Raw genomic sequence first — 11,550 nt, forward strand, 5'->3', positions numbered from 1 at the left:
GCAGGGGTTATACCGGGGGGAGGGTGCATTCATATTCTTTACATGCAAAAACATTCAGATGAAATCTCTTTGAATTTCTTTTTGACAACCTCATACCAAAGACCAAGATTTCTTTTTTTTTATTTTAATTTTTATTTTTTGTGAACATACTGTACAGAGGGGTTACAATTACATGGGCAAGATAATGAGTATATTTCTTATCAAGCATTGCAGCCTCCTCCTTTGTTTACCCTTCACAAGACCAAGATTTCTGAAGGCAGAGAATGCTGGAGTTGATCACTTACAATTTTTTCATACAGATATCTAATGTGACATTATTTGCTTATTTTATTTAAGAGATGAGGGATCTCGCTCTATTTCTCAGACTGGTCCTAAACTCTGGGGCTCAAATAATCCTACTGCAGCTTCCTAAGAAGCTGGGAGTACAGGTACACACCATTATACGCACCTACCTTTATTTTCTTAAGGCTATTATGTCATTAGTCATGCAAGGCAAAAGGAAAATGTGCCCACCAACCAGGATGTTTCTTTAAAAATACAATTCAAATGGGTACTAGTGGCTCATAGCTGTACGCTTAGCTACTTGGAAGGCTGAGACATGAGGATGGTGGCTCAAAACCAACCCAGGCAGAATCATCCATGAGACTCTCATCTCCAATTAGGCAGCAAAAAGCCAAAAGTGGAGCTATGGTTTAAATGGTAGAGTGCCAACCTTGAACAAAAAAAGCTAAGGGACAACAAGGCCATGAGTTCAAGCCCCAATACAAGCCCCAACACACACACACACACACACACACACACACACACACTTCAGAGGACTGGGTATGTGGCTGTGTTAGACAGCACATGCCTAACAAAAACAAGTCCCTGAGCTCAAACCCCAGTACTGCCATAAATAAATAATACAGATACCATTCAAGAAATAGCTACACCAATATGGTTTCCTGTCAAAGCAAGTTATCTTTTGAAATATTCTCAAAAACCAGGCTACTTCCAAGTAGGTTCCTACTAATCAAAATCTGCAGAATCTACAGTGAATTTAATGCTATACAAGGGGAAAAAAACACATCTACTAAAGAAAAAAGAAGCTGGGTATGGTGGCTGACACTTGTGATCAGGAGCAGAGATCAGGAGGGTTGAGTTTGATGAGATCACATCTCAACCAATAAAAGTCAACAAAATCCAGGAAGGGTAGCATGTTTCTGTCATTCAAGCTCTACAGGGAGTATTAACAGGAAGACAGCAATCCAGACTGGCCTAGGCATAAATGCTAGGCTCTATTCAAAAAAACCCCAGCACAACCAAGTGAGGTCCATAGCTCAAGAGGTAGAACTCCTTCTTAGCAAGAGCAAGGTTCAAATACTGCCAAAACAAAACAAGACACCAACAAGTATACTATTACCAATGTGAATAATCCATTTCTGATCCTGTACTGAGAGAGAAGGTTAGATTAAGGCCAGGGATTCCAGCTTGACTTTAATCACTTGGAAGGCAGAAAACATTGAGGCTATTTGAATAAAAATTATTAAAGCACAAAGTTTACAAAATTAAGTAAAAGGATGATATCAAGAAGGCAAGTTTGAGTAAATAAGGAAAGCTGTGGAGTAGTCTTACTAGCCTGAAAGTCAAAACAACAGAAGGAAGCACATTGGCTACCTGATGCTGGTTTCTTCCAAGTTAAAGGAGGGGCTCTGTAGGATGAACCTCAGACCTTTAAAGAGGAGGTACTTGCTTCTCAGCTATTGCTGATGTCTCACTGTGGGATGCAATGAGCCTGCTTCTGCAAGGACCAGAAAAACTGTCATTACTACTCACACAACAGGAAATGGAGGAAAATTCCTTTCTGTAAGCCTCCCTCCAATGCCTTGTATAGGCAGATCCAAGCATAGACCCTGCCAGCAAAGCAGAAATACCGTGCATTCATTGGGCTCTAATCCCAGCATCCAAAACAGAGTATAGACAATAGAAATGGGAGTGCTTTGTGGTTCATCATGGAAATTGACAGTCACAGCAAAACCTACCCTATCCTCAAAAACAACCTGTGGTACTAGAGATCAGTATAATGGCTACTTGTAATGAACTAGTGCTAAGAAGGAGGCATGCCACAGGTCTTTGCAATGTTAGCAATGGTTTGTTTTATGATCTGAATGCCAACTTAAGTAAATGAAGGTTGGCCTTGGCCTTGCTACTACTTCCTGTAGTAAATCAGCTCATGCTGATTTTGCTACTCCGGATTCAAAAATGCATCCTTGGCAATGGCTCAATATGGTCTTTCTGTTTTCATTTTCGTTTTCTTTCTTTCTTTTTTTGTGATAGGAAAGTTTATTAGCAAAGAATTATGACAGAGAAAGAGAGAACAAGGCATAGGCATTCCAAGGGAAGATGGCAATTGAGTCCATCTTAATCAACTTGGATTGTCTTCTAGGATAAGGAGTTTGACCTTGGGTTAAATAGGGAGACTTAGAGTCCTTAAAGACAGCTGATTGGTGAGAAAGGAAACGCGCCTATAAGTATTCTTTAAGTTCATGATGCTAAAGATTCTCTGTATTTTATCATTCTTTTTCTTCTTCCTTCCTCATTCTTTTGTAACCACTGGTCCTCATTTCCTCATTGTCAGTCAGGTTTTATTTTATTTTATTTTTTATTTTTCGTGGGGTGGTAGAGTAAAGAAAGACCTTATGCTTGAGACTGCTGCTGCTTCTTCTATTTTTTTTTTTTTTACAACAGGGCTATTTTCTATTATATTAGTTTGACAGCCTTTAAGACATTCTGGATGGTTCTTTATATTTAAAAGTATGTTGTTTTATGCAAATGTCTGTATGAATTCTTTTATCCAAGATCAGAGATTAATATCTTTTATTTATTCTTTTATATGTCTTTATTAATATCTTTTATATATTCTTTTTTAGCTACTTACTGGAAGTCTTTAACTTTAAAAAAACCTTTGAACTGAAGTAGAAATCCTAGAGAAAGAAATACATATAGCTGTATATTTATCATATATGTAATATATATACAAGTTTACTAACATATATGATTGTATGTATATATGTATATATATAAACCTCTTCTACTTCATACACAAAAGAAAACAATCCATATGTAGTCATATGTTTGATATGTCAATCATCCAGACAGATTGTAACCACAGAGAGTTTTCTAATTTCTTCCTCTAAGCAACTAACTAATTATACTGAATCCAAGGACATGGTGGAAAGGGAAGAAAGAGGACCCACATAGATGTGATGATGGAGAACACCATCACCCCAAAGACAGCTACTGGGTCCCCTGGATTATTGACAGTGATGGCAAAGCATGTCCTAAGAATCTCAAGAATAGCCTCATAGGACTGGATGTCCTCTCTTCAGGGCCACCTTGGGACACAGCTCAGAGGCTGACTATGACCTTTGGAAAGACAGGAATGGTGCCTAATTGTCTTGTATAAGGAGAACTTTTCAGGAACCTGGCTCTAGTCTGCATTTGGGTGGGGCCACCTATGAGCATATAGTGAGGTGGGGGAGGGGAGCTCTCTCCATTCACTTAGTGGTCAGGGTTTATTCACAACACATAGCTGGGAGGGTTGGGAAGTGTGCTTCAGCATTATTCTCATGGCACTAGAACAATCCTGTGGAATTCTGCAGTAGGGATAGATCAGGGCATGGGAGCAAACATAAGGGATAGCTCCCAGAGGTCTGGGGGAGAAAATGCAGTCCAAGGAGGTCAAAAACTCACTGACACTAGAACATGCATTTACACTGTACAATATGGTTCAAACGAGCATCGGGAGCAGATCTCTCATATTTTTTCCTTAAAGGTTTATAAGACTACTACCACCCACATGGTTAAATTTCACTTTGTGCATCAAAACTTATTTTACCCCACTTTGAGAGAGGACATAAAGATCCTACTGTCACTTTCTTACCATCACCTTCTCCCTTCTTCCATTACCACACACACAACTGTGTCTAAACCTCTCTCCCCAGTCTTCCACACCAAGGCTCTTCCAATTCTTCCTAGATGCCCTTCCTCTGCCTCATGTTAAGGTAAGCAGTGTCTGCCTCATGTTAAGGAGAGAACTTTAAAAGAAGGAAAAATGTTCTCTTTTTTTGGCAGTACTGGGGCTTAAACTCAGGGTTTTGTGCTTGCTAGACAGATGCTCTACCACCTGAAATGTGTCCCAGCCCTTTTAACTTTATTGGCTAAATAGGCTCTCACATTTTTTGTTATTGTAATATTACATTTACAAACATCTCGCTGTCTTTAGTAATTCAAACAATGGAGCAGGTTTATTCTGACAAAGACAGCAATAAGCTAAAAACAAAACCAGCTCGCTGAATTTTCCTTGTTTACCTTTTGTCTGAGAATGGAACTTGGTTCTCATTAATCCAGGGCAGCAGCCTCAGGGATCATTTCAACCAGCTCCTCCGTGATGACAGCTTGGTGGGTGCGGTTGAATGTCAGTCAGTTTATCTATCATTTCAGAAGCATTCTTGTGGGCATTGTCCATGGCTGTCATCCTGGCACTCTGCTCACTGGAGGTGGACTCCTTCAAGGAGTAGTAGATGATGTTGGCCGGGTTATACTCTTGGTAATTTTGCAGCACATCTGAGTCAATATTGTCATAGATGCCCATGCCCTCTGCACTTGCAATAATATCAAGAGAAAAGATAGGGTTTACTTCTGTCACACAGGAAATAACAGACCTGAATCGATTGAAGATGATAGAGCCTTCATCAAATTCATATCCAGAAGTTTAGTACTTCAAGGGCAATGACCAATGCATCTCCAAAAGTAGGGGGGCTTTCTTCCCATGTCTGAATGTCACCAGAAACTTGTCAGTCTCTGGAGAATGCCCCTGGGTTTATCACCAACTCCAACAAGCATGACCTCTTTTCCAGCTGCTGTGAGTGTAGCCACCTCATTTTTTTTACAGTTTAGCAACTGATGAGTGACTAGCACCACAGAGCCCTCAATCTGAGGACACACTAATAAGCAGGTGTTTCTTCTTATCTTTGGGTACCTTTATATCAGCTTTTTCATAGAGAGCCAAAGGTTCAATTCCATGTACTTCAGCCAGCTTCAGCTCCCTCTCCACATGGGCATATTTTGCTCCTGAGACCATTTTTACAGATTTAGTAATTTTTCTGAATGTTTTTGATTAACTTCAGTTGCCTGGTTATATCTTTCAAAGTCACTCTATTTCAAACTTGAGTCCTTGCTGAAGGTTGGGCAGATAAGGGGTCTCACATTCTTGACCCAAGTAAATTGTTCCTTGGTCCTCCTATTTATACTCTCCCCATAGCTGGGATGACAGGTGTGTGTCAAAATGTCCAGTTATTGATTGAGATGGAAGTCTGTCAAACTTTTTATCCAGGTTAGCCTCCAATCATGATCCTCCAGATCTCCATCTCCTTTGTAGGATTACAAGTATGAGTCGCCACACTCTGCTTGTAGGAAATATTCGTATATTCATAATAACCTTGATTCTGACTTCAAAATGAAAACATAGGAGATTAGCCAGAGTCCTGCAGTCCTGAATTTGTGTGTTTGTGTGTGTGTGTGTGACATTTCTGAATATGGATGGTGAGAGACCCATTTGCGCTGTATAAACTGGACTTAACAGGATAAAATGACTTTCAAGAGAAATTGTGAATAATGTATAATTCAAAATGTTGTCAGGTCTATTCACACAGCTCCAAGACTAGTGAAAACTCAATGAATAAATATATGTGATATCAGTGAATCCAGGCTGAGGAGCTGAGACAAGGAGCTTAGAAACTTAAAACTTCTGTGTTTTGGATTTAGTTATTTAGCCAGTCCTGGGGCTTCAACTTAAAGTCTAGACACTGTCCCCAAGCCTCTTTGAGCTCAAGACTAACACTCTACCATTTGAGCCACAGCACCATTTCTGGCTTTTTCTGAGAAATTTATTGGAGATAGTCTCACAGACTTTCCTGCCTGGGCTGGCTTCAAACCATAATCCTTAGATCTCAGCCTCCTAAGAAGCTAGGGTTACAGGCATTAGTGACTAGCTCCCAGCTAAGGATCCATTTTCTTCAGTGAATTGAAAGCCAGCATTTGACAACAACTCCAACATGACCAGGGGCTCCCAATCATTACTTCATGCTTGCTATGAGAAGCTTAAGGGAGTAAAGAAAAACCATCCTAAGAATGGGTTTGTTTTACTTCGTTTTCTTTTAGTGACATACTCTTTACTCTTTACTCTAACTGGACCATACAAATAACATGTGTTTTGTTTTGTTCATCACATTGTATTAGGAAAGAAATCTGGAACAGAGGTGCAGAACCAGGAAGGCAGTGTTTTTGTGAGACATGGTTGTCCCCTATTGACATGAAGTCAAGTCCCCAGTAGTTGTGGGTTCTCAAAATAGAGTCTGTGAAAGAGATGTTCTCCTTTTATTATTAAATGGGACATTTCCAATGAATATCAAATATCACTTTTATAATCAGAAATAAAATAGTGGCTTTTTCCATTTTTTCTTCTTCAACTTCTGAACTCTTTAGGCACACAACATCGCTAAGCAAGAGATCTCATGGAGACAGAGACCTCCCTTAGAGGTCTGTGGAGTCCTCTCAGTACCCTGGGGGATTCAAATAGTCATGACACCTCATAGAAGTATCACTGGGAGGTCATCTCCAAAGTGTCACTGCAGCAGTGACCTGCAGCAGTTCAGCTGATTGGTGTCCGGCCTGTCACAGATTGAGCAGACCAGGTTTTCTGCCCCCAAACTTCTGTAGTGCTTGACATTTGACTAGGTAGGAAGTGCACTTGGGAAAAAAATAATGGTGAGAGAAAGAACAAGATTCTAATCAAAAGTATTTCATTTCCACTTTATTAGTAGTAATGGAATGGAATGATGAATTTTCTGGTGACATTTTCAGATTTGTATACTATGTATTTGGACCACATTTACCACCACCCCCTGTCACCCTCTTTCCCCTACTTCCCCATCCCATAGTTCTTCTCTTCTCCCCCTAGTTGGCTCTCTTATACTGCCTTGTCACTTTTCAATCATCTAGATTTCACAAATAAGAGAAAACATGAGAGGGGCGGGGGAAGGATGGGAAGGGATGGGAAGGGGAAACAAAGGAGGAGGCTACAATGCTTGATAAGAAATGTACTCATTATCTTGCCCATGTAATTGTAACCCCTCTGTACAGTATTTTCACAATAAAAAATAAATAAAAATTTAAAAAAAGAGAAAACATGATATCTGTCTTTGTGACTTTGGCTTACTTCACTTAATAGGATGATCACCAGTTTCATCCATTTTCCAAAAAAATGCATAATTTTGTTCCTTATGGCTGAATAACATTATGGACATATACCATGATTTCTTTATTCGTTCATCAGTTGGTGTCATGTGGTTCCATGGTTTGTGAGTGGTGTTTCTGCAAAAACAAGGATGTGTAGTTATCTTGATCTATTGTATGCTGACTTACATTCTTTAGGGTATATATACATATATACATTGGAGTAGTAGTTACATTTTTAGATTTGATTTTCACACTGATTTCCATAGTGGCTGCACTAATTTACATTCCCACCAACACTGTATAAAATCTTTTCCCCCACATCTTCACCAGCATTTATTGTTGTTTTCTTAATCTTCTTGGAAGATTTCCATTCTAACAGAGAATACAGGATAGAAACACACTGTCTTAAATTAGCAGAAGTATCCAGATTTGTAAAAATGATATATTTTAGTATTTTTATTCTATTAAGCATATGACCAGTAAGTTTCCTTCAAGGTAAAATATATATCTTTCTTTTTAACTTTCCAGCTGTTCCCAAAGAGTTAGGACACCCCTATGCCAATGGCTTTTCCAAATGTGAATTCATTTCAAACTGAAGGAGCTATATCTGGGCAGAACTGCTACTAGTAGACTTCGATGCAAGTCTTAGTCACTTTTGTATTGCTACCACACAATACCAGAGGCTTCTTACTTTATAAAGAAAGAAGTTTGTTTAGCTCATGGTTCCAGAAGTTCAAGAGCATGATGCTGATACCTACTTAGCTCTGAGGAAGGTCACATAACTGATGGCATCAGTTTCTATGATGTGATGAGATAGGATGCTAGTCAGATAGATAGACAGGCAGACAGACAGACAGACAGGTGTAGCAACCCACTGAAAAGGAAACAACCCTGGAATTACTTTGATCTCTTCTAAGGGTCACAAACTCATCTCTCGTCTCCTAATCACTTTCCACGAGGCCTTGTTTTTTGAAGGTTCCACAGCCTCTCAGATCATCACACAGGGACCTTGTTGTCCACATGAACCTTCATAGGCAAATCATAGTAGGAAACTAAATTCCATCAACTCTTATTCATCTTCAAAACAGCACAATAATCCTTCTTTGGTTGCATTTTAATTTCATATTATTTACTCCTATGATATATCTCTTTTTTTTAATCAGTTGTGGGGTTTGAATTCAGGGCCTGGGTTCTGTCCCTGAGCTTCTTTATGCTCAAGGCTAGCTCATTACCATTTTGAGCCACAGTTCCACTCTGGTTTGTGAGTAGTTAATTGGAATTAAGAGTCTCATGGACTTGCCTGCCCAGACTGGCTTCAAACCACAATCCTCAGATCTCAGTCTCTTGAGTAGTTAAGATCACAGATATGACCCACTGGCACCCAGCTGACATATTCTTTAAAAATTAATTTTAATACATTTTACTTTACCTGATACAGCTAAAATATCACCATTTCAATGTGCAATTCATATGAAGTTGTGAATGAGGTATGTTAAGGTCTTTTTGTTTTTGTGTTTCAACCTGAATCTTTGGTATAGATGATATATTCTTCACTTTTTCCAAAGTATCAATGTGTCTGCAGTTAGTTATATTCAAAGAGTGAGCATATGCCATTCTAAGAGTACTTAGTGGTGAATTCCTGAGCACACAAGTTTCATGTGAGTGAGAAGTGGTTAATGTTTGGTGTTACAGCTGTACTGTATAAGGTTAGAACATGTTAGATTTAGCAGATAAAGGGATAAAGAGATAAAGGGAAGATAAAAAGAAGGCAATAATTAGTGCCAGGCTCCCTACTTGGAAAAATTATTGCTAGCATACATTCCTTCCAGGGCACTCTGTTATGATAGGCACTGACTTTTGACAACGGGATACCTCAAGCTTAGAGGAATAGCAAAACAAATTTGTTTACTATTTGATTTCTTGGAAAAAGTTTCTGAAAATAAGTTTGAAAACCCCTTTTCTAAGCTTGCACCCATCCCAATTCTTGGGACTCTTTCTAAAGAGCATTCTGGAAGGTAGCTCCATGCTTTAGATGAAAGCAGGTCCCTGGGAGGCAGTCTGCACTGAGGCAGTGGCAGTTCATAGAAATCTCCAGGACAAGAGTAGAAGGAGCTATTGTCAAACTCGGCACGTGTGTCCTGAAGCCATTGAGCCTTCTAGACTCTTCCCCCAAGCTAACTCTCACCTAGGGAATGCTGGTTCCCCTACTCCTTTTCATTGAAGAGGCTGAGAAACACCTAAGCTAGAAGTAGTCACAAGATTGGTCCTTCTACAGGGCAATGATCTCCTGGGCAAGGATAGGAGAGTATTTAAACAAAAAAGGTGAAGGAAATACAGTCCTTACATCAGTGAAGGAATTTCCAAAACTTGTGTGTGGTCTGTGCCATATTTTCCCAATTTATTAGTGCTGTTCAAATATACCACTAGAATCAACTCAATGTGTGTGCACTGGAAATTCCAGCCCTTTCTCCAAAATACTCTGTCATCACTTCAGACACTGGCATTCTAATCGATGTCATATTCCAAAGAATAAAATGGCAGAAAAAGAGGAAGAAGAAAAACCTACTCCTCAAAAATCCTAATCACCTCTAACCCCAAAATTCTCAACTGGAGTTCTTGCAAAATTCCCACCATCCTCTGAGCTAAGTTACCCCAACTGGGGCTCAGCCTTCATGGCTGGGTGAGGACATTTTCAAATGTCACATTACTGGACATATGACTGTGGGCCTCTCTTTACCTGTCATTCTTCAACCTGTTCCAATCTGGCCCCATCACTCTACCATTATTACCACTACAAAACAGCTTCTGCTGGGGCCACCAATGAGTCTAGTCCTCAACCTACTAGGTTTCTAAACAGATAGTGGCCCAATTGATCACACACACACACACACACACACACACACACACACACACACACACACACACACACCCCTTTCTCTTCCTTTGGTATCAGTGACATCCTTTCTCCTCACTGTCTTATAATAGCTCTTTCCTCTTGGCCCATGCCCAACATTATTCAAGCTTTAGTCCTAAAAACTTCTACCCTCTACCCTTGGGTCATTTTCCTACCTGGATAGCCACTACTTTGCATAATACTAGAAGGCTATTCATGCTACAATCAAAGAAAATGGCTCCCCTTTGAGTTGTACTGTGAATTATTGGTATGGTCATTGGGGTAACTCTACCCACCACTGTAGCTTTAATTACCACCTATATATTACCAACTGTGTTGTCTTGAAACTCAAGACCTCATATGTAGCTGACTACTTAGAATCCATTTGTCTGTCTCAAAGGCCCTTCCAATAGCATACTCTACCTGGTCAAACCTGATCCTCCTTCCTCATTTCCAATATCTATGAATGTCACCAGCTCAATCCAGTTACACACTCTAGAAACCTGAAAGGAATCCTTGTCACTTTTCTCTCTGACTCTATCACTAAGTGATCTGTTTGTTATTTTGGGGCATCTCTCTCCCTTCACTAAAATGTCATCCTTTGCAGTGCTAGAATTTCTCATTCGTCCATGTAATTTCAGAGTTAGAAGAACATCTAGAACATAGCATTAGTTGACTCAAATGATCAAGTTTGATAATTTTCCTGTATGTCTCTTATGTCACCTCCATCTGCATCTAGTAATGCTGTTTGTGTTGCTTCCTTGGTTTCCCTTCCATATTTACTTAATGCTGGTTTATCTTTAAAATCTCAATCCCATGTCCTTAGAGAACTACCTCTGATGCCTTCGTAATGGGCCAGGCACCCTTTGGATGCAATATGGCTCTTTTACTTGACACTTCTTTCCCTATCTGCCCTGCACATTTTTATCTTCTGTCTAACCTCTGTCTTAAAAATCATTCTCTGTTCCATTCCTGCAGATTTTTCTTTTTTTGTGTGTTGGTCTAGGGCTTCAACTCAGGGCCTAAGCAATGTCCCTAAGCTTTTATACTCAAGGCTGACACTCTACCATTTAAGCCACAACTCCACTTCTGTTTTTTTCTTGTTAACTGGAAATAAGAGTCTCATGGACTTTCCTTCCTGGGCTGGCTTCAAACCATCATCCTCAGAACCTCAGCCTCCTGAGTAGCCAGGATTACAGGTGTGAGTCACTGGTGCCCAGCACCCACAGATTTCCCAATACACCAAAAAAGTAGGTATTAAGTTGGGTTCTAAAACTAAATCCAATCTCAAATATTTCCAAAAAATTAGAAGCCACTGTCACCCAAAAAATATATACCAGAATATTAGTATCTATTTTTAAAGGTGTTTAAATATTTTT

General features: G+C 39.6%; 1 pseudogene; it reads right to left on the reverse strand.

Moving 5' to 3' along the window:
- Positions 1 to 4,380: 4,380 nt before the first annotated feature.
- LOC105999724 lies at positions 4,381 to 10,794 on the reverse strand (annotated as a pseudogene).
- Positions 10,795 to 11,550: the final 756 nt, after the last annotated feature.

Source organism: Dipodomys ordii, unplaced genomic scaffold (assembly GCF_000151885.1).
Source record: "Dipodomys ordii isolate 6190 unplaced genomic scaffold, Dord_2.0 Scaffold197, whole genome shotgun sequence".
NCBI classification, from domain to species: Eukaryota; Metazoa; Chordata; class Mammalia; order Rodentia; family Heteromyidae; genus Dipodomys; species Dipodomys ordii.